The sequence below is a fragment of the Rattus rattus genome, chromosome 6, assembly GCF_011064425.1.
Source record: "Rattus rattus isolate New Zealand chromosome 6, Rrattus_CSIRO_v1, whole genome shotgun sequence".
NCBI lineage: Eukaryota > Metazoa > Chordata > Mammalia > Rodentia > Muridae > Rattus > Rattus rattus.
In genome coordinates, this window is record NC_046159.1 from 118661544 (window position 1) to 118685260 (window position 23717).

Here is a 23717-nt window from a genome sequence, read left to right on the forward strand (position 1 = left end):
TTTTCTTTTCTAACTTGAAGACCTAAATTTTATGATGTACTCTACAAAATATGTATAATTTAGTCAATTAGTTTTTGAAGACATACCAAATATTTATAATTAAATTTTCAGATTAATTTGTATCCAGTCAGTAATTATAGTGTTGACTCTCTGGTTTGAATATCTTTTGTTGAACATTATAATTATAGCATAAGCAGGTAGAACAAATTATATTTCTAACTCTCAAGATCTTTGGTACAGACACTTAGTTTATATTATGTCAAATTATCTAGTGACCAAACAGCATGAAGAAGAAGAGTTTATAAGGCTAAGAAACAAAGCTACATTCTGCTGTATATGCTTCTCTGCAATGTTTCCTTGTATTTAATTCAAAGCTGACTTCTTATTAAAAATGAGCTATTATCAATATGTCTAACTGGATATTGACAGTGAATTCATAAATTAAAAATTGAGCAGTCACATAACTCATAGTAAGTTCTGCTTTATAGAATGATATATTGTCATTCCTATGTGATCCTTTATATCAGACAGAAGGAAGAAGGATTAATTATAGAATTGCCACTATTGGAAGCCACCTGTTCTTTATGATGAATATTGGCCTGAGTAACCTGTGCTTGCAATTTGTAATTGTAGAACATTATGGATGAAAGAATGAAATGCCTATAATTTCACATGACTGACTTTGAAAACCCTAGAACTGTAAAACCCTACCTGTCTATATAATAATACATTTCTTGATTTCATTAGGATAAACATCTTGGCACAAATTCAAAATTTTAATGTTAGAGGAATATTGAACTATTTAGTCAGAGAATTGTAAATCTTTAATCAAAATACAACTTTGTCTTAATTAAAATTATCTATAATTTTTAAAATTTAGAATAATTTTTTTTATGTGTAAAATATAAGATACAGAGTTGTAATGTTTTCTTGGATATAATATATATATATATATATATATATATATATATATATATCCTAAAATTTTACTTGTCCTGATCTGACATCTGGATATAGCTTGTCCTGTGTTAATTTAATGTTTTTGATATTTAGGAGGAGATAAAATGTTTAAAGTGGAATTAGCTTATTCAATCATTGAGAGAGTTAAAAACATTCATAGTACAAAAGTGAAATATAATGCTTTGCAGCTTTAATTTTGCTTTATGCTGTTTTTCACAAGCTATGTTCACCTAGCAAAAGCAGAAGATGCAGGTCTTATTCTTATTCTATGCAAAGCTATTTCATTTGATCTGCTGGTGGAACATAATAAAGGAGACGTTTTAAATATTTTTTTACCTCAGGAAGGCAGTATAGAATTTTTGTTAACTCTAAAATAAAATTCAACCTGAATTATAGTAGCATTTTTCCGTACCAAGGTTGACAGTAACAGAGAATATTCAGCCAACTCGCACTTGGTCTCACCTGGTGTGGGAAGCTTAGTAGTTATCAAACCTCAATTCCTTTTTTTATCATTGTTTGATTAAGAATGTTAGTATCATGCATTCCTTGAAGCATATCAAGTACATACTTCAGTTAATTTATAATTAAAAGCAGTATATTAATTCATACAATATAAGATATGTTGAAGTATTGATGCTATTTATTAGATTCTCAAAGCTTAGAAAGATGAGTTGATCTTTATTGTTTCAAAGGACAAGATTTCATTATGTAGTCCTGCCTATCATAGAATTCAATATTTAGACTTCACACTCATAGGGATTCATCTGCTTCTTCCTCCTATTTTCTGGTGTATCTGTACAACCATGCTCAGTAAGTTGAGTGTCCTTAATAGAATTATGTATTTCCTTTTTCAATTCTAGGACAATTAGAAACTTGTCAACTAATTTCTTTGTATAACTGGATCTATTTTGTTTTAATTTCATCATTATTTTGTGTTTTAATGAGCTCGAGAGTTATTGTGTTCTTTTGTATCCCTTTTATGAGCTTCTAGAAATGTCTAATATGATCTTATTGGTGCTTATCTTCAGGAACCATTTAGTTATAAATTCAACTTTAAAAATGTGTTCTACCCGTTGAAAGAAACTTAAAAAGGACTGAAAGAGCTTGAAGGCGCTTGAGACCCCATATGAACAACAATGCCAACCAACCAGAGCTTCCAGGACTAAGCCTCTATCCAAAGACTATACAGGGACTGACCCTGGGCTCCAACCTCATAGGTAGCAATGAATAGCCTAGTAAGAGCACCAGTGGAAGGGGAAGCCCTTGGTCCTGTCAAGACTGAACTCCCAGTGAAGCGTGATTGTTGTGGGGGGAGGGTGGTAATAGGGGAGGATGGGAGGAACACCCATAGAAGGGAGGGGTTAGGGGATGTTGGCCCAGAAACTGGGAAGGGAATAAAAATCAAAATGTAAATAAGAAATACTCAAGTTAATAAAGATGGAAAAATGTGTTCTATTTAGAATACACACACACACACATATATATATATTATATATATAATATATGTCAAAAATTCATTCTTATAATACTAATGGTATAATCAAGAACTCCCCAAATGTTTGTGGCAAATTTTATTTTATAGTTTGTATACATTAATGTTTATAAAAACATTATGAATCTCCATTTTAATTCATTTGTGAGTTTCAAAACTGTTTCTGATCTTTTTTTTTTTTTTGGTTCTTTTTTTCGGAGCTGGGGACCGAACCCAGGGCCTTGCGCTTCCTAGGTAAGCGCTCTACCACTGAGCTAAATCCCCAGCCCCTGATCTTTTAATGAGACAATATCTCATTTGATTCAACTCCAAAGAAATCATTCTTGTATTCAATAGAAAGTAGAAAATTATAATCAAAAGCAAGATAATTTTACTCCAAAACTATCTCTTACTTATATTTGAGTACAGAATTATATTTAGTGAATTATTTTCTTTGAACTCTAAATTCAAGCATAAATATTTTTGAAGTACAACATAACTCTCTCAAAACTCATATCTAATTCTTCAATTCCTGCATATTTTTAATAATTTTAATTCTGTTTTTCATATCGTTAAAAGCATGAATCCTTTCTATACAATTTTAAGATGATTATATATTCTATAATATAGGGACTCATAAGAAGTTGTCTATGAATAAGCTATCACACACAAACACACATACACACACACACAAACACAAACACATCATAATGGATATGTTTGTTCATATGTATTGCTGAACATATATTTGCTTATTTTTACATTTTCTTGAAAAGTTCCCATGGCAAAATATATTCACAAACGTTACCAATGTTACTTAGTTACATGTTCCTACAATCTTTTCTTTATTAATTTTATTTTTTCACTCCAGATTTTATTCTCCTCCTGGTCCACCCTCCAATTTTTCCACATCCCTTACCTCCTCCCCCTCATGTTCTCACTTCCACCTCATCCCTGTCTCTACCATGATGTCCCAACCACACCTACCACACCAGACTTAAAATGCCCTGTCGCGGTTGGGGATTTAGCTCAGTGGTAGAGCGCTTGCCTGGCAAGCACAAGGCCCTGGGTTCGGTCCCCAGCTCCGAAAAAAAAAAAATGCCCTGTCGCCTCCAGTCTTCAGAGGGTTCGGTGCATTTTCTCTGACTGAACCATGATTTGGTAGTTTTCTGCTCTATTTGTGTTGGGGGTCTCATAACAGCAGGTGTATGCTGCTTGGTTGGTGATCCAGTGTCTGAGAGATCTCGGTGGCCTAGGTTTATTGAGAATGTTGGTCCTCTTAAAGAGATCCATTCCTCCTCAATTTCCTCCAGCTTTTCCCTAATTCAACCAGAGGAATCAGCAGCTTCTCTTCATTGGTTGGATGCACATATCTGCATCTGATTCTTTCAGCTGCATGTTGGGGATTTCAGAGGGCAGCCATGATAGATCTCTTTATGGTAGCACTCCATAGCCTCAGTAATAATGTCAGGCCTTGGTGACTCCCCTTGAGCTAGATCCAACTTTGAGCCTGTCACTGGACCTTCTTTGCCTCAGGCTCTTCTCCATTTTCATACCATATTTTAAATTATTGATATATTTATTCACTTTTGGTTCAAAACCATATTAACAAAATAATAGAACATAATCAGATGATCATGTTTATTAGCATATACCATCAGAATTAACTGAAAATGCAAAAGTTACTTGAAAATAACAAAAATCCATAAAGGTAATACTTCTGAAGGCAGTGTATTATTAAAACGTTACTGTGCTTTTGTATAAATATTAATTTGACTTTAATACATGATCATATCATATACTATTTTTTCTTGGGGATGTTTTAAATTTTTCAACACTTTCTGATATGGAAAAATCTGAGTTCATAAGAATTGCGTCTGTCTTTGAGTTGATAGTCTATCTAAAAAGGTATATATAATAATAAGAACAAGTGTGCAGTGTTACTGAATTTGCTATTTATACATGGGTAATATTTTGAGAAATGAATAAAAAAGGTATAAAATAATGATGAACCATATTCCAAAGTTTCAAAGGCTTAATTTAATCACATACTAACAGTTTAAGTAATCAATATGTAGAATAGGAAGTTAATATAGGTAGCTTAGTATATTTACCCTATTGGGAGTGACCACTTAAGGTTCCCTATTTGAATGCATAATCTGAATCAACTACTTACACTTCCAAAAATATACTCTCGGTATAAGTGAAAACATAATATATCATACATATGGATAAATATGATCTTGAATTGATAGGGAGATAGTCAGTTGATTGAAAAATAATACATGGATAGATGACTGATAGATGGTAGATATAAGACAGAAAGACAGATGAAATATAGATAGATAGATAGATAGATAGATAGATAGATAGATAGATAGATAGATGATAGCGAAACATAGTTATAGAGGATTTTAAGGTCATTTTTTATCCTAATGAGTTTTATATAGTGGAAACAACAGGTCTAGGTTGCTTATTAAAATATTAAAAGGATTCATAGCAGTCACTATAACTGAGAACTTAAGCTAGAAATTAAATCATGCACCTAAGTGGCCAATTTGGGTTCAAATTTGCATTCACATGAAACATTAAATGTTTATTAATAGCACTGCTAATCTCTTACATTGAAATGGTAGCTGAATTCAATTAGTCCACCTAAACAGGCTTGCATTCCAAGTCAATTCTGGGAAGATTACAAGAGACTTCCTGTTACACGCACTTTCTCACTTAAAGAGACCTTAAAATAAAATTTTATTTTTCCTGAGTATAAATACTTTAATATAATGTTTTTTTGAGGCACTAGTAAGAATCTCAATGCATTAAGAACTGCTGAATATTGTAATTTTTCTAGATGATCAAATGTACAGTTCACTAAGAGAAAAAACATTAATGGAAATGTTTATTCATTCTTATACTAATTTAAATTATGTGTGCATGTGTGCCTATATGTGGATATGGAAAGAAGTGCAGATGCCCATAGAGACTGGAGGCAGGTAATCATCTAAAACTAGAGTTAAAAGCACTGTAGATGCTGGGACCTAAACTTAGGTCTTGTGCAGTACCAGTAAATGCTCTTAAACCTGAACTACCAGTTCATTCTGAGGAGAACAATTATTATTTATTTTTGTTGTAAATTTTTCTGTATCATAATGATTTTATTGATTATTTGGGAATGTCACATCATGAATCCACATCATACTCATTTCTCAGTTTTCTCAGGTCCATACCCCAGCCTTGTGACCTCCTCCAGCAAGAAGAAAAAGGTGAGTCTAAGGTAAAAGAAGATAAGGAGGATGAGAAAGATGAGGAGGAGGAGGGAGTAGAAGAAAAGAAAGAGAAAAAGAAGAAATGTAAATTGTGTTGTTCAAATATTCACAAGAGCATGGTCAAAGTCCCAGAGGCCAGCCCCTTAATGAAAACTGAATCTTTCTTGACATACCTTCAGGAATGAGTTTTTAACATGAACAGCTACTTTATTTACTAACTTAGCATTTCCATAACAGGAAGATAGAAGCTTGGAGGGCTAGGGTTGAGTGTTAAAATAGATTCACATCTTGATGTTTGTGTATTTTTAAAGATGCAGGGGTCAGAGTTTGGTTTGGGAAAATGATTTTCTTCATGAAGATTCTAACTTCATCATTGATGGGTTCCTAATTTAATGGTATTATTATAAAATAATGTTATTATTGAAATTATTATTATTATTATTATAAATTATATAAAATAGTTCTCATGGAACTTAATATTACAAATTATTGAATAAAATGATTATTGTTGAAGCTATAAGGTCAGACTCAGTTGGAGAATGCAAGTCACTGTGGCATTTTATGGAAAGGTATTCTGTGACTTCTACAACTCCCCATTGCTCTGCTTGCTGTCCAATATGAGGTGAGTACTTTTGCTCTAGCTCACGGTCCTCATGTGATGTCCATCCTTGCTTCTGTTTAACAACAGTTAGGCCTGCTCACCATGCCCTGAAAAACCATAAGGTGAGCAAATCTTTCATGAGTTAAGGTGTTCACTCATATATCTTTCCTAGGCCATGAAAAGCCTTACACATGCAGTGTGTCTATTGGAAGTAATGTATTCATACTTACTTCAATTACTTCTACTGTATTATTTAGTGTGAGAAACACAATGAATCACATCAGAAGTCACACATAAGCTGCAATGCACACAATATGTGAACAGTCACTACTCTTACATTTGCAACTGGAAGTTGTCAGTATTACCTTACAGTTGTTTTATATCATCATTTCTTGCTCGATCTTTAATATTGATAACTTTACTGACAAACTCTATTCTCCAAGTGGCAATGCTGAACTGTTGAGAATAGGTTCATATCTATTTTTCCTAAAGCCAGGCATCCTCCTTTATTCACCTTGATCAGCTCAATACAGGAATGCAGCTTTTAAACAAAGGTACAGAGCACGAATAGCCAAGGGACATTCTTAAAGACTGTGTGCTGCCGAAGCATCTCAGAGTATTGATCTGGGAATAAAGCAAATGGAACAACACATTGATCGGAAAGAAGGAAAAGCAGGTGGAAGCTACAGAACAGAGAAGCATCAGGTCTGCCAAAGAAGTGGGGTGCAACTTGCCAAGAGAACTGAAGCACGTAGTAAAGATAAAAGTGTAGAGAGACTTTTAAGGTGAAACTAGGAGAATTTTGATCAAATAATTCATACTTTGAAATTTCAAAGTGAACCCCATGGAGAGGAAAAAGTTTTAATGAAATCCCCAGCAGTTAGAAAAGCACTAAAGTGACTGAAGTTTAGTTGCAGCTTGTACCTAAACATGGAGGACATTTATAAACCCCTAATCTCAACAGGTTTTGTTTCCTATGGGTATCCCTCCAGGCATTGTCAATTACAGTGATAACAATGGTATAGTCATAGTGCATACCCTGAATCCAACATTAGAATACATCAGGACAAGACCACTGGCCAAATAAAAGTTTGTTTCCAATGTCCAATTTCCAGTGTGTTTCCTTGATAAATCTACTTAGCCCTTTCCCTCTCTCTCTCTCTCTCTCTCTCTCTCTCTCTCTCTCTCTCTCTCTATATATATATATATATATATATATATATATATATATATATATATAGACCTGCTTCTATGAGGGTGCTTCCCCATCCACCCACTCCTGCCTCTCTGCCCTGGCATTCCTCTATACTGGGGCCTTCCCAAGACCAAAGGTCTCTCCTCCCATTGATGCCTAACAAGCTCATCCTCTGCGTCTGAAGCCATGGGTCACTCCATGTGTACTCTTTGGTTGGTGGTTTAGTCCCATGGAGCTTGGTGGTTCTGATTAGTTGTTATTGTTGCTCTTCTTGTGGGGTTGCAAGCCCCCTCAGTTACCTCAGTCCTTTCTCTAACTCCTCCATTGGGGACCTCCTGCTCAATCCAATCTGCTTCTATATTTGTCAGCTTCTAGAAGAGCCTATCAGGAGACAGCTATATCAGACTCCTGTTAGCAAGCACTTCTTGGCATCCGCAAGAGTCTGGATTGGGTGTCTGTAAATGGATCCCCAGGTGGGGCAGTCTCTGGATGCAGGATAATATCAGGTCATAATGAGTTGATTTTTTTTCCATCTTTATTAACTTGTGTATTTCTTATTTACATTTCGATTGTTATTCCCTTCCCAGTTTCAGGCCAACATCCCCCAACCCCTCCCCATCCCCTTCTCTGTGGGTATTCCCCTCCCCATCCTCCTCCCACTACAGCCCTCCCCCGACAATCACGTTCACTGGGGGTTCAGTCTTGGCTGGACCAAGGGCTTCCCCTTCCATTGGTGCTCTTACTAGGCTATCCATTGCTACGTATGTCATTGGAGTCTAGGGTCAGTTCATGTATATATAGTCTTTGGGTAGTGGCTTAGTCCCTGGAAGCACTGGTTGGTTGGCATTGATTTTCTTTTGATGTCTCAAGCCCCTTCAAGCTCTTTTAGTCCTTTCTAAGATTCCCATTCAGAGCCTGTCCCACATGTGACCCATACATATACAGCCGCCAAACTAGGTAAGCAAAGAAGTGCAGGCCGACAGGAACCGGATGTAGAGCTCTCCTGAGAGACACAGCCAGAATACAGAAAATACATAGGCGAATGCCATCATTAAACCACTGAACTGGGGGTTGGGGATTTAGCTCAGTGGTAGAGCGCTTGCCTAGGAAGCGCAAGGCCCTGGGTTCGGGTCCCCAGCTCGAAAAAAAAAAAAAAAAAAAAAAAAAAAAAAGAACCAAAAAAAAAAAAAAAAACCACTGAACTAAGAACAGGATCCCCGTTGAATGAGGTGATTTGTAAAGGATGAACACAAGTTTCCTGAGTTGTCAGCCTACACTACTCTGATAGCTGTACCAGCAGCTCTATTCCCAAGTTTGGCATGCTTTCAAGATGGCATCATTTACCCTTCTCCTCATTTCTTGTTACGACAAAACATTATGATGAATCCCGCCACCTCACCCATTTATTCCTCAACTCGGTCTAGTACAAACTAGACAAATGTGACAGCCAGTTTCTTATGCCTGTCGTGTATTTCTGCTAGTCTTGTATGACCACCTTGTTTCATTCATAGCCTCCAATCAATCTACCATCCTTTAGTGACATTAAAGACAGATTTTCTAAAATATTAATATCAAATTCAATAAAATTAAAGCAAAGAAGTGATCCAACATTATCAGAGCTATACTGCCTATTGTGAAACTCATCTTACAGGATGGTTACATACATTATAATTGATCGATAACATTTTCTACAAATGAAAAATACAAAGACTTCATAGGAACCAGAAGTAAAGTATTCAGTCGATATTTTTCATATTGTTTATTAAAAGATATGATGATATTCTGAATGAATCGTGGTAGAAAATTTACTAGTAATAATTCTATGTGCTTTTTATTACTTATTTTAAATCTGTTATTAACTCCTGTAATAGCTTTCATTGAAAGTTCAGTTCTATAAGGTTACCGTTAGTTCAAAGTCCTATTAAAATTGAAACTGTAACTGCCATTATTCCATGGGGGAAAATGCTGTTAAGTATCATAAAACAGCTCCATGTTTGCTTGTTTGTTTTTCTTCACATGCAAAAGCATTTCTTACTCCTGACTGAAACAACTGCACATTCATGAAAGCCATTATATATTTTAGGAAACCTATGTTTTGTTCATTCTTTGTTAAATAAAACCATTATTTCAACATCAGCACTCGAATGAACTAGAAATAGGACAGAAGAGATGACTATAAAATACATTTTACTGGAGTGAATATTAACTACTGGGGAAAACGCTTCTTCTGATTCAGCTTTATGTTTGTATCCGGGATTGTGTAATTATGTTTTCTGTGAGCTGTATACAAAAATGTTGGAAAACGTGCATGTTGGGAGATATTTGGAATAGTGATTGTTGCTTCCTGTTATTTTCGTTGTTAGAGAAAATTCTGTCTAGATATAATAAAAAATTAAAACAATGTTGGAAAACTACAGAAGTATGCTACATATGTCCTTTTATCATCTTGACTCCATATCATCTTTACACAAAAGATACTTAAATTGCAGGCCTGGTTTCATCTCATAAATAAATCATGTTCTCTAAATCAGCCTGCGTGGTATTACTTTTGATGAAATCTATTCTTACATGTCCATCCATTGGCAAGGATGACTTCCATTTTTAAAACTTGATTAAAATATTTTCCTCCTTGTAAATCTCTCCAGATTGGCTCTTCCCCACATGACCACCTTCCCTCCTAATGTTGGCTGGAGCCAGTCTTTTCGTAGACTTGTAAAGGTGGGGAGGAGTAACAGCTGTGTCCCTACTAGGTACCCATACTAATTTCTTCCATAGAAATTTATCAGCATGTAGGAACTGACATTTCTTGACAATGTCTTCCACAAATACAGGGAAGCAGAGCTTTGGTGATTTTACTTTACTTTTCAAGGAAGAATTTTGAAGGCAAAAGGTACTATATGTGCATAGACAGATTTTATTTTAATCTTATTTAATCTTTTTTTTAAAAAATATTAGATATATTTCCCTTTTCCCCCCATCTTTATTAAATTGAGTATTTCTTATTTACATTTCAAATGTTATTCCATTTCCCGGGTTCCAGGCCACCATCCCCCTAACCCCTCCCCCTCCTTCTATATGGGTATTCCCCTCCCCATCCTCCTCCCATTACTGCCCTCCCCCCAAGAATCCCGTTCACTGGGGGTCCAGCCTACCACTGGTGCCCTTACTAGGCTATTCACTGCTACATATGCAGTTGGAGCCAAGGGTCAGTCCACATATAGACTTTGGGTAGTGGCTTAGTCCCTGGAAGCTCTGGTTGGTTGGCATTGTTGTTTATATGGGGTCTCAAGCCCCTTAAGCTCTTTCAGTCCTTTGTCTGATACCTTCAACTGGGGTCCTGTTCTCAGTTCAGTGGTTTGCTGCTGGCATTCATCTAAGTAATTGCCATTTTCTGGCTGTGTCTCTCAGGAGAGATCTACATCCGGGTCCTGTCAGCCTGCACTTCTTTGCTTCATCCATCTTACCTAATTGGGTGGCTGTATATGTATGGGCCACATGTGGGGCAGGATCTGAATGGGCATTCCTTCAGGATCTGTTCTAAACTTTGCCTCTTTATTCCCTCCTAAGGATATTCTTGTTCCCCTTTTAAAGAAGGAATGAAGCATCTGCATTTTGGTCATCCTTCTTGAGTTCCATGTGTTCTGTATATTTAGGGTATATTGAGCACTGGCCTAATACCCACTTATCAATGAGTGCTTACCATGTGTGTTTTCTGTGATTGGGTTACCTCACTCAGGATAATATTTTCCAGTTCCATTCATTTGCCTATGAATTTCATAAAGTCATTGTTTTTGATAGCTGATTAGTGTTCCTTTGTGTAGATGTACACATTTTCTGTATCCAGTCCTCTGTGGAAGGGCATTTGGGTTCTTTCCAGCTTCTGGCTATTATAAATAAGGCTGCTATGAACATAGTGGAGCATGTGTCTTTGTTGGAGCACCTTTTGGGTATATGCCCAAGAAAGGTATAGCTGGGTCCTCAGGTAGTGGAATGTCCAATTGTCTGAGGAACCTCCAGACTGATATCCAGAATATTTGTACCTATCTGCAATCCCACCAACAAGGGAGGAGTGTTCCTCTTTCTCCACATCCTCACCAACATCTGCTGTCACCTGAGGTCTTGATCTTAGCCATTCTGACTGGTATGAGGTGGAATCTCAGGGTTGTTTTGATTTGCACTTCCCTTATGAATAAAGATGTTGAACATTTCTTTAGGTGCTTCTCGGTCATTCAGCATTCCTCAGCTGTGAATTCTTTTATTTAGCCCTGAACCCCATTTTTAATAGGGTTATTTGTCTCCTTGCAGTCTAATGTCCTGAGATCTTTGCATATTTTGGATATAAGCCCTCTCTCAGTTGTACGAATTGTAAAGATCTTTTCCCAATCTGTTGGTTGCCATTTTATCCTAACAAGAATGTCCTTTGCCTTACAGAAGCTTTGTAGTTTTATGAGATACCATTTGTTGATTCTTGATCTTAGAGCTTAAGCCATTGGTGTTTTGTTGAGTAAATTTCTCCAGTGCCTATGTGTTTGAGAGTCTTCCCCATTTTTTCTTCTATCAGTTTGAGTGTTCCTGGTTTGATTTGGAGGTCCTTGATCCACTTGGACTTAAGCTTTGTACAGGGTGATAAGAATGGATGGATCTGTATTCTTCTACATGGTTACCTCCAGTTGAACCAGCACCATTTGCTGAAAATGCTATCTTTTTTCCATTGGATGGTTTTGGATCCTTTGTCAAAAACCAAGTGACCACAGGTGTGTGGGTTCATTTCTCGGTCTTCAATTCTATTCCACTGGTCTATCTGTCTGTTTTTGTACCAATACCATCAGTTTTTATCACTAATGCTCTGTAATACTGCTTGAGTTCAGGGATAGTGATTCCCCTGGAAGTCCTTTTATTGTTGAGGATAGTTTTAGTTATCCTGGATTTTTTGTTATTCCAGTTGAATTTGCAAATTGTTCTGTCTAACTCTTTGAAGAATTGGATTGGAATTTTGATGGGGATTCCATTGAATCTGTAGATCGCTTTCCGTAAAACGGCCATTTTTTACTATATTAATCCTGCCAATCCATGAGCATGGAAGATTGTTCCATCTTCTGAGATCTTCTTCAGTTTCTTTCTCCAGAGACTTGAAGTTCTTATCATACAGATCTTTCTCTTGCTTGGTTAAAGTCACACCCAGGTATTTTATATTATTTGGGAATATTGAGAAAGGTGTCATTTCCCTAATTTCTTTCTCGGCTTGTTTCTCTTTTGTGTAGGGGAAGGCTACTGATTTATTTGAGTTAATTTTATACCCAGCCACTTTGCTGAAGGTGTTTGTCAGGTTTAGTAGTTCTCTGTTGGAACTTTTGGGATCACTTAAATATGTTATCATATCATCTGCAAATAGTGATATTTTGACTTCTTCTTTTCCAATCTGTATCCCCTTGATCTCCTTTTGTTGCCTGATTGCTCTGGCTAGGATTCGAGTACTATGTTGAATAAGTAGGGAAAGAGGGCAGCCTTGTCTAGTCCCTGATTTTAGTGGGATTGCTTCAAGTTTCTCCCCATTTAGTTTAATGTTAGCTACTGTTTGGTGTATATGGCTTTTACTATGTTTACTATGGGCCTTGAATTCCTGTTCTTTGCAGGACTATTATCATGAAGGGCTGTTGAATTTTGTCAAATGCTTCCTCAGCATATAATGAAATGTTGTTTTCTTTATTGTTTCCATTTTCAACTCCTTCACATGTTTGATTGTGTTTTCCTGTAATTCTTTCAGGGATTTTTGTGTTTTCCTCTTTAAGGGCTTCTACTTGTTGACTTGCGTTTTCCTGCATTTCTCTAAGGGAGTTCTTTATGTGTTTCTTACAGTCCTCCATCATCTTGATCAAATGTGATTTTAAATCTAGATCTTGCTCCTCTGCTGTGTTTGGATATTCAGTGTTTGCTTTGGTGGGAGAATTGGGCTTTGATAGTGCCAAGTAGTCTTGGTTTCTGTTGCTGGGTTCCTGTGCTTGCCTCTTGCCATCAGGTTGTCTCTGGTGTTACCTTGTTTTGTTATTTCTGACAGTGGCTTGACTGTCCTATAGGCCTGTGTGTCCTGTTTTCCTGTTTTGTTTCAACCAGTTATGAGAACAGAGTGTTCTGCTTTCAGGCATGTAGTTGTTTCTATCCACTGGCTTTCATCTGTTCCTGTGGGCAGGAACCAGAAGGGCCTGCCCCTACTTCTCCTGGGTCCCTGTAGGCAGGAGGCCCAGATGGTGCTAGGCATTTTCCTCTGGAGTCAGAAATATGGGCAGAAAGTAGTCTCCTCAGGTTTCTCAGGTGTGTCTGCCCCTCTAAATTTCTGCTCTCCCTCCCATGGGATTTGGGTGCAGGGAGCTATTTGACAGGGTCCGTTCAGTTCCAGGGGCAGTCTGGACCACAGGGCTCCTGCAGATTGACTACCCCTATGCTTCTTCCTGTGCCCAGAGGCCCTGTACAGTTTCCTCTTGGGCCAGAGATGTGAGCAAAGGTGGGCAGAAGTGGTGGTCTCTCCTGCCCTGCAGTCTCAGGATTGCCCACACTTCTGGGAGATCAGCTCTCTCTCCCATGGGGTTTGGGAGCAGGAAGCTGTGGACCAGAATCAGAGAGGTTCAGGAGCCAACTTCTTTTTTTTTTTTTTTTTTTTTTTTTTTTACACTACAGATTTTATCCCCCTCCTAGCCCACTCCATAACTGCTCCATATCCCATCTATCCTCCCCACTCCCATCTCTGAGAGGATGTACCCACCACCACCAGCACCACCTTACCAGGCCTCTAAACTCCCTGGGGCCTCCTGTCTCTTGAGGATTAGATGCATCTTCTCTGACTGAACCCAGACCTAGCAGTCCTCTGCTGTATATGTGTTGAGGGCCTCATATCAACTGGTGTAAGCTTCCTGGTTGGTGGTCCGGTGTCAGAGATCTTGGGTGTCTGAGTCAATTGAGACTGCTATTACTCCTTCTCAGCCTCTTTCAGCTTTTCCCTAATTCAACCACAGGGATCAACAACTTCTGTCCATTGGTTGGGTGCAAATATCTGCACCTGACTCTTTCATCTGCATGTTGGGGACTTCAGAGGGTAGCCATGATAGATCTCTTTATGGTAGTACTCCATATCCTCAGTAATAATGTCAGGCCTTGGTGATTCCTCTTTAGCTAGATCCTACTTTGAGCCTGTCACTGGACCTTCTTTGCCTTAGGCACTTCTCCATTTCCATCCCTGCAGTTCTTTCAGACAGGAAGAATTATGGGTCAGAATTTTGACTGTGGGATAGCCAACACATACCTCACTTGATGCCCTGTCTTTCTACTGGAGGTGGGCTGTACAAGTTCCCTTTCTCCACTTTATGCAATTTCATCTACAGTTTCTCCCTTTGAATCCTGAAAATCTCTCACCCCACCCCCCACCTCAGGTCTCTGGTACATTCTGGAGTGTCCACTCAGCTCTTACCTCTGGAGGTTACCTATTTCTATTCTTTCTGCTGGCCTTTAGGGCTTCAGTCCTTTCCCTTACACAATCCGTGATCATATTCCCCTCTTCTCCTCCCTGTCTCATTTCCCACTCAGGTCCCTCTCACTCTCTCTCCTCCTGTGATTGCTTTCTTCTCTCTCCCAAATGGGACTGAGGCATCCTTACTTGGGCCCTTTGGTTTGTTCAACTTAATGAGTACATACCATGCTGTCCTGGGAATCAAACCCAGGATCATGTGCATGCTAGAAAAGCACTCTACCCTAGGTCTAAATCTTTACCTCTGGAAAGTGAATTTAAATTTCTGGGGAGAGATAGCTTACTGTTCTTCCGGCCAAATCCTGGTCTTTAAAAGCTGAAGGCAGTGGTTTCTCAGAGAAGTTCCTCTTGTTCTGTCACACTCATATAGAGTTTGCTTGTTTGCTTTTTGTATTTCTATAACGCCTGAGTGTTTTCTGTTAATGATCTATGCTGCTCTGTCCATTTCTAAATTGTAAGCTACTTGAAGGCAAGACTTTGGTTTGGGGTTTGTTTGGTTTATTCTTGTTCGTGTATGTGTGTGTGTGTGTGTGTGTGTGTGTGTGTGTGTGTGTAGCTGTGACTGTCTTGGAACTGGCTCTGTAGACCAGAGTGGCATCGAAAAATCACAGTTAACATGTTTTGAATATTATTCGTGTGGGTAAACAGTCCCATCTTCTTATATTCCTTGCAAATAAGCCATTAAGTTCACCAATTAGAAGTCTTGCATAAGTTATGGTCATGACAGCTGAGCTCATAGTGGAGATTCTCAAATTTGAATAAAAAATGTAATATTTAAGTACAAGAACTGTGAAAAATGTGGACAAATAACTGGGGCCAAATTTAAACTGGCTAACAGAAAACTCAAGGATATTTTCCAAATTGCACCAGTATTGGTGTCAAGATTTTAATGTTTTAGAAAAGTTGAGGTTGTATCAATAGTTGTTCATCAAACCAGAATCTATTTAGAGTCAGATTCTCATTAGAGAATGTATAGACGTAGCTCACATGCTGTTGATGGCCAGGTTTCTTCATGGAAACCATCTTTGTGCCTCTTCCTCTCTCTCCCCTTCTTCCTAATTGATGCAAGGTAAGCAGTTTTTTTGGCCACTCATCTTTACTGCCTTATTTTTTTTTTATCTTAAATCAGACATTTATCAGCCGATAAAAATCTATGAGGCATTCAGAGACAAAAACACTTTCTTCCCTTACAATGTTTTACTGAAGTGCTTTGTCTCCATGACAAATATCAAACATAGAGCCAAAGAAAAAACCTTAGAAAACAAAAGCAGATATTTTAAAGGGTATAAAATGTCAATTGGTTTTAAAGAAGTCATGATGTCTTCAGCAAACTACAGCTACTTCAACACATTAGACTGGAACTTTTTGACAAGAAACAAATAGAAATTTTGGAAAAGTCTTCATATTAAATAAAATTTTTTCAAATTAATTGTATATTTGTAGAGTTTTATGATAAAGGTAGCAGTGTACTTGAAACTATAAGTATTCTTCGGCAAAACACAGTATAAAAATAATTTTGTGGGTTGTAGCTTCAGTTCTGATTTCTTAGATATGATTTCGAGAATATAAACTAAATATAAAAAAAAGTGTTGGACTTCATAAAAATAGTAAAGCAATGAATAAGGAAAAACAACTTTTATCTCTTCGAAGGAACAAGTAGGTAAACAAAGTTCCTGGCTTGAAAGATAATAGTTTCAACCTCTTATATAATGACATATGGGACACTAAATATGGAATCTGTGAGATGGAATAAGAAAATGATAAAAAAAAAACAATGAAGTCTTTAACTTGATTATTCACAAAACTCTCTCTCTCTCTCTCTCTCTGTGTGTGTGTGTGTGTGTGTGTGTGTGTACTTTGTGTGTATGTGTGTGTGTGTATGTGTACAACAAAGTCAATGCTCTCCTTGGCTACTGCTCATGCTCTAAATATTGTTTGTTTACTTGTTTGTTTATATTGAAAATGAACCCTTCTCTCAGGCAATATATCTGACCAACTTTTGTTCTTTATATTCCCCAAAGCATTTTCCTTTATTACCCTTCCCAGATTCATTTCCTGCCTCCTATCCAGTGCCACTTTCTTTTAGGAAAACAGAGGACCTCCAAAGGACAACAGCAAGACAGGACAAAACACTATACAGTATAATAACAGGAAAGCCCTCATATTGAGGCTGGGCCAGACAACCCAATAGAGTCCCAATAGCAGACAAAGGAGTCAGATATATTCTTTCCCAATGTTAATATTCTTACATAAACAATAAGCTAACAATCTTAATATATATGCAGAAAACTTGGTGCAAACACAGGAAGGCCCAAGGCTTACCCTTCTCTCTGTGAGCTTACATGAGCCCTTTTAGTTAATTAAAGGGTCATGTTGCTCTGATGGTCCCCATCCTCTGACTCTTAGAGTCTTTCCTTCCCCTCTTAAGCAGGGTTCTTTTATCTCCCCATCTCTTAAGAGAGGACCAAATGGAGACCTCCAATTCAGTTTTGTTCTGCATAATGTCTAGCTTTTAATCTCTAAACCTCTTTCCATCTGCTGCCAGAGGAAACATTACTAATAACAATTGAAGAAGGAATGGATCTGTGAGTATAGCAGAATATCATTAGGAATCATTTCATCCATTATTTTATTTTATTTTTTTATATTCAGGTGGGTTTGGTCCTACTATAGATCTCAGAGCTGCCTGCTCTCTTATTCCTGGCCAGCCAGGCATGGTAGAGCATGGGTTCCCTCTCAGGCAAGATCTTCATGTTATACCAATAAATGGTTACCACTCCAACTCTGTGCCCCTATTACTCTGGAAAATTTTGAAGACAGAACATATTATAGGTTGAAGATTTTGTGGCTGGGTTGGTATCCAGATTTCTCTTCCCTTAGCCTGTAAAGTCCCAGATAAGTACACATGTAGGAATAATTTTTAAAATCCATTTATCTTTTTTCCTCTTTTATCCCCTTTAATTTTTTAAAAAAATTATTGGTTATTTTATTTATTTACATTTCAAATGTTATCCTTTTTCCCAGTTTCACCTCCACAAGTCCCCTATCTCCTCCCAATGCCTCTGTGAAGGTGCTCCCCCACCTGTCTACCCACTCCTGCCCATTGTCTCAGCATACCCCTATCCTGGGTCATCAAGTCTCAACATGATCAAGGGGACCATCGCAGTGATGCCAGATAAGGCAATCCTCTGCTACATAGCTAGTTGGAGCCATGTACTCTTTGGTTGGTGTTTTAGTCTCTGGGAGCTTTGATGGGTCTGGTTGGTTGATATTGTTTTTTTTTTTTTTTCCTATGGAGTTGTAAACCCCTTCAATTCCTACAGTCTTTGCCCTAACTTCTCCATTGGTGTCTCTGTGCTCAGTCTGATGCTTGGCTGAGTACATTTGCATCTGTATTGGCTGGATTCTGTAGACATGTATATAGCAGTCTCTCAGGGGACAGTCAATAAGCACTTCTTGGAATCAGCAACAGTTTCTGTGTTTGGTGTCTGTCCATGGGATGGATCCCTAGGAGCAACAACCTCTGGGTGACTTTTGTCCTCTTTTAAAATTGTTCTGTGTTCTACTTCTGTGTTCTTTATTTTAACCCCTTACCAATAAAATAGTTTGCAAATATTTTCTCCAGTTTGGTAGACTTTGCCTTTATTCTACTGATTGTACCTTTAGGTATATTTTATCTTTCCTTGTGCTCCATTCTCATTTCCTGCTTTGGTTTTTGTAATCTTCCTGTACCTTTAAAATTTTGTCCACATATCATTCTGATAGTGTTCATGTATTTCATGTCTAGCCAAATGTCAGGTAGCATTTCTCTTGTGTTGTCTTATAATAGCTTTTGAGTTCCAAGTCTTGGACTTAAATCTTTATACTTTTAGGAAGTCTGCCGTAGGGGCAATTGTGTAATGAACTTGGGTTCCCTAGAAGAGTAGCAAACACACTTCTTCACAGAGACACCTATTCTCCCTCCATTCTCATTTCGTGAGCCGATGGTCATTTCTGTTTCAGTTTTACCTATTCGGTAAATGATCACAGATAAGTAAACTGACATACCATAAAAACAGGTGCTGAGACTTCTTGTGATAAACTCTGTTGTTTATTTTTAAAGAATTACCAATAGTCTTCTTAAGAGACTGTTTGAGCTGTATGTTTATTCTGAAGTTTTCAATAGCATTCGTGTATTTCCATTCTTTCATTCTGTATTATGGCCTTTGGAAACTGTATCGAAGCTTGAATTAATGGCAGTGTCCTTTTCTTATTCTTCATAAAATTCATTTTAGGAAAGTGTCCTATGATACTGAGAGCCATAGTTTCTAACCACTTCAATTTTATTGAAGAAACTGTAAGTACACATATTTGTTAAAACCCATATCCTTTAATACATAGTCTCTGAAACCTACCTGAAAGTCAGATTTATTCTGTGAATTGCTGACATATTTTTGTATTAATTTCTCTGTGTTTGGTACACATGACGTGTGTGTGTGTGTGTGTGTGTGTGTGTGTGTGTGTGTGTGTGTGTGTGTGTGTCCTCTAAGCCTAATACCTGTTTTCTTCCATAGCACTGCTATTTGTATATTGGGCAGATGACATTAACGCTCCATCCAGAGTTTAAACTGTGAGAAAAATGTCCTCATAGAGTCTGTTGCTTGAGAAAAATTTATTCAGTCTCTGTTGTTTTACTCAGCTTATTTTTTTTTAGGTAAGAAAATTGCACAAGAAATTAGCAAGAACAACATCTACAGCATAGAAGATTATAGCATTTCATTTCCTATGAAATATCATTTGTCTGAGATGATTGCTTCAGAAGAGGTGGCAGAAAACATCAAAAGCAGTTACAGAAGTTGACAAGAGTATTAGCGGAAGCAAGGTAATATTCCCTTCACAATGAGATCCGTGGTTTCACCTTTATACTCATTTAAAGATGCTTTTATGTTTACAATATTCTTCAAAAGTAACTTGTTCTTTTCTGAAGTGTAGGCGTCATAGAATTTGCCTACAGAAAGCAGAATGTGACTTTGATTCTTTCTACAGGATCCCCAGTGACAACATATAATATAATAATGCACAGTTTTCAAAAGAAGAAATTTAACCAATTTTACTTTATTGAATACTAAAATCTAATGTCACACCAAATTTGATTGTTAGACTTCATTAATCCCACTTCTTTTATAATTTAGTTTTTACGTAAAGAGTACCCTTTCCTTTAATACTGTTCTGTATAACAGTATCATATATTTAAATCCACAATGAAAAGGATATACAGTAGATAATCACAAGGAGAATTCTGTTTTGTTTATATTCAGAGGATTCCATATTTTCCACTCACTCAGTCTCATCCCTAGCTCCCTAGTATCTGACTTGTCATTAAAATTTTGCTAATTTTAATGAAATCAAATAAATGAAATGATAAAGTATAAATGAAGGTGTTTTCATGCCACACATCTGCTTTATAATTTATTAAAGCTTTTGTATCCATATTTTTATGAGTAATAGTCTATTCATGATTTACTTATTTGCTAAGTGAAAATATTTTACACTGTGTTTGAATCAGGGTCAAGGTTAATATTAGTGTTGGGATTTTTTTAATGTTTAGGTTGTACTTTTTTAAATTAATTCATTTCTTGAATGACAGTAGTTGATTTATTCACACTTTGAAAGCTTTTCAGGCTGTTTCTTCTTATATTTCACTGCTATTTTAAATAAAGATTTTGTGAAGGCATTTAAACATAAGTCAAAGATAACTAAATGAATGATTTTGTATGTGTGTGAGTATTTTGTCGGAATGCAAGTACATGCTCCACATTCAGGGGCCAGTGAAGGCTTTTGAATGTCTTAACCACTATGCCATTTCTATAGTCTTCAAATCAAACATGTGTCAATGAGCTCATCAAACTTCATGACAAACACAAAATTAACTCTATAGGAAAGCTCCAGTGATATCTGGATTATACATCTCTATTTCCACAATGAGTTAGGCTGATCATAGTCTATATTTTCCACAGTAGTGGATGTTGATAGCAGTGTCCAGAAGTATTGACAAAGTGTGCAAAATGATGGTGGATGCATTTCTATGTTCTTTTGATTTATCCCTATTTTATTTAAACAAACTTTTTTCATTATTATTTTTTCAAGTTTCAACTTTTCCATCTGTTTGGTTTTGTTCCAATTTCAGTGTGTTAGTTTTGTTTTATATTATTATGTTAATTTACTTCATTATTTTATTTTAGCATTTTCTCTTGAAACCTATTTGTTTCCTAAAGAGAGATAGAAAGTAGGCAGGGAGGTGGGAGTGGATGGGTGGGTGCAGGAGCACTCTCATAGAAGCAGGGCTCTCGGTAGTAAGGGATAGGGGTTTTCTGGAGGAAACTAGGAAAGGGATAACATTTGAAATGTAAATAAACAAAATATCTAATAATAGATAATGGGATCATAAATTCACTGTGACAAAGACAGATACAGACTAAATTGTTATAGGACTATAGGGCTATAAACCCTATGAGATTTGTCGAGAAGGCATATAGTTCAGTTTTGCTCACCCATTTTAGATTCTACAGCTCATAAAAAAAAAAAAAAACAAACAATCAAAAAGACAATTACAACAGTTTAAATCACATACTGACCCTCACACATTGATAGTGACTGACTTCAATGTCACACTCTCACCAATGAACAAGCAATGCAGACAAAAACAAAAAGAGAAATGTGGAGGATACCTGGTGCCATAAATGAAATGGACCTAACAGTTATTTACTGAGCACGTTTCTCAAACACAAAAGGACATTCTTTTCTTCTCAGCACATCATAGAATTTTCCAAAATTGACCTCATGTCTGACACAAGGCAAGTTTCAACAGATACAAGAAAATTGAAAAACTGCCCAATATCCTATCTCACCACCATGGGTTAAATGATGGATATTAACAACAACAGAAAGCATACAACCTTGTGGAAACTGAACAACTCAATTCAGAATAAAAAATTGTGTAAAGGTAGAAAATAAATTTTAAAAATTAAACTTTGTAGGGTTGAATAAAACAAATATGCAACATGTGAAAGGTAATGGGAACAATACAGACATTCCTAACTGACTGACTCTTAGAACTAAGGGCCTCTATAAAAATAAATTAGAGAGATCTCTTACACCAGTACACTAATGACATACTTCAAATCTCTCTAACAAAACGAAGATATCATACCCAAAAGGAGTAGATGGCAAGAAATAATCAAATCCTGTGCTGAAATCAAGAAAATAGAAACAAACATAGAAAAGCAATAAAAGTAATCAATCAAACAGCTGGTCGTTTGAGAAAATCGTTAACATCAACTAATTCTTATCGATATGAAATAAAAAGCAGAGAGAAAATAAACAAATTAATGAAATTGGAAGAGGACATAACAACAAACACAAAGTAAATACAGAGATTCACAAGAGCATACTCTATTTTTTGAATTAATTAATAGTCTTTTATTTGTGAAGTGATGGAATCATATTACAATAATCTCACTTGGAATAAGTTCATGCAAACTGAGTAGCATTTGGTCTAAATGGAATTGTGGACTGTGTTACTTGTAAAACAGGAAGAGAATACTAGTATAGGCACTTGCCCTGATCAGAGACAAAGAGCAAAACCTTCGTTAACCTTGTTCAGTGGTCTTTTTATTCTTTAATGTCAGGATAGCAACCCAGAGGAAAGTAGCCAATGGTCACAAATGTTTAAAAGTGACTGATTTTAAGGCATTTTTTTCTAGCATCTTCTGCCCCACCCCCCCGCCCCCAGGTTCTACTGAGAAGAAGATTTATGAATCTGATGTCAACACATTAAGATTACACACAAAGGGGTCTGTTTTGAAGAAGGTAAAAGATTTTGCAATGCATATTCAAGTGCTATATGTGGTGGTAGTCCCGCTTTAACATACATAAAATAAGAATAGTGTACACTCCTAGTAAATCAAATAAAAATTAATTAAAAAATACAAAGTGTTTGTGATCACTTTAAAAGGCACTTGAAGAGAAAACCGAATAATTGTGTTGTGTTTAGTTACAATGTTCATGCTTTGCATTTTTTATTGGAACTTTTTTATTTACACTTCAAATGTTATCCTCTTTTCCCATTTTCCTGTCCATAAACCCCCTATCCCATCAACTTTTAAACCCTGGGCTCCATCAAACTTGGAGATATAAAATGGTTAGTTTTCTTAATAAGTATTATTTATAAAACTTAAATCAAGATCAGATAATCAACTTACACAGGCTTTAAGTTTTTTTTTTTTTTTTTTAGCCAGAGATGGGAATCTGTACATCTCTCTTTTAAAAGGTTTTTTCTACACAATTAAAATAAACTTTACCAGCCCCTATACTGCATTCCATTAAATATAAAAGAAATTTACAAATAGTCTAGTATGGTGTTCCTTCACAATGTCAGCTTATGCTCTTTAAACACATCCCTCAACATTTATAGTGGTCATACTTTGATCACATCAACATTGTTTTTAAATAAAAGAGAAATAGTGTCAGATCATTTACCAATAAATAGTAAATAAAGAACATCTGAACGGATTCCTGAACATAACTATAGGACCCTTCCTATGCCTACAAAGTTGGCTTTTTAATATTTAAGCAGTCTCTATAAGATATAGAAGAAGTTGCTATAAGTCCCTAATTAAAAAGAAAGAAAGAAAGACACAAAGAAAGAAACAAAGAAAGAAAGAAAGTTT